This window comes from Octodon degus, unplaced genomic scaffold (assembly GCF_000260255.1).
Source record: "Octodon degus isolate 3935 unplaced genomic scaffold, OctDeg1.0 scaffold00152, whole genome shotgun sequence".
NCBI classification, from domain to species: Eukaryota; Metazoa; Chordata; class Mammalia; order Rodentia; family Octodontidae; genus Octodon; species Octodon degus.
In genome coordinates, this window is record NW_004524728.1 from 5,181,550 (window position 1) to 5,182,195 (window position 646).

The 646-nt window shown below is 43.5% G+C and overlaps 1 pseudogene; it reads left to right on the forward strand.

Annotated features, from left to right (window-relative positions):
- The window catches only part of LOC101584350, a 22,028-nt pseudogene that overhangs the window by 13,055 nt on the left and 8,327 nt on the right, over positions 1–646 (forward strand).

Genomic DNA, 646 nt, shown 5'->3' on the forward strand with positions numbered 1-646 from the left:
ACGAAGTACAAAATGAAATAGACGGACTTAATGAACAAGCCAGTGAAGAAATAGTGAAAGTAGAACAGAAATATAACAAACTCCGCCAACCATTTTTTTCAGAAGAGGTCAGAATTGATCGCCAAAATCCCAAATTTTTGGGTAACAACATTTGTTAATCATCCACAAGCGTCCGCGCTGCTTGGGGAAGAAGAGGAAGCTTTGCGTTGTTTGACCAGAGTTGCAGTGACAGAATTTGAAGATATCAAATCAGGTTACAGAACAGATTTTTTATTTTGATGAAAATCCTTACTTTGAAAATAAAGTTCTCTCCAGAGAATTTCATCTGAATGAGAGTGGTGATCCATCTTCAAAGTCCACTGAAATCAAATGGAAGTCTGGAAAGGATTTGAGGAAAGGTTCAAGTCAAACGCAGAATAAAGCCAGTAGGAAGAGGCAGCACGAAGAGCCCGAGAGCTTCTTTACCTGGTTCACTGATCACTCAGATGCAGGGGCAGATGAGCTAGGAGAAGTCATCAAGGATGACATCTGGCCCAACCCACTGCAGTACTATCTAGTTCCTGACATGGACAACGAGGAGGCTGAGGGAGAAGAGGACTATGATGAGGAGGAGGAAGAGGAGGGGGAGGAGGAGGGGGAGGGGAGA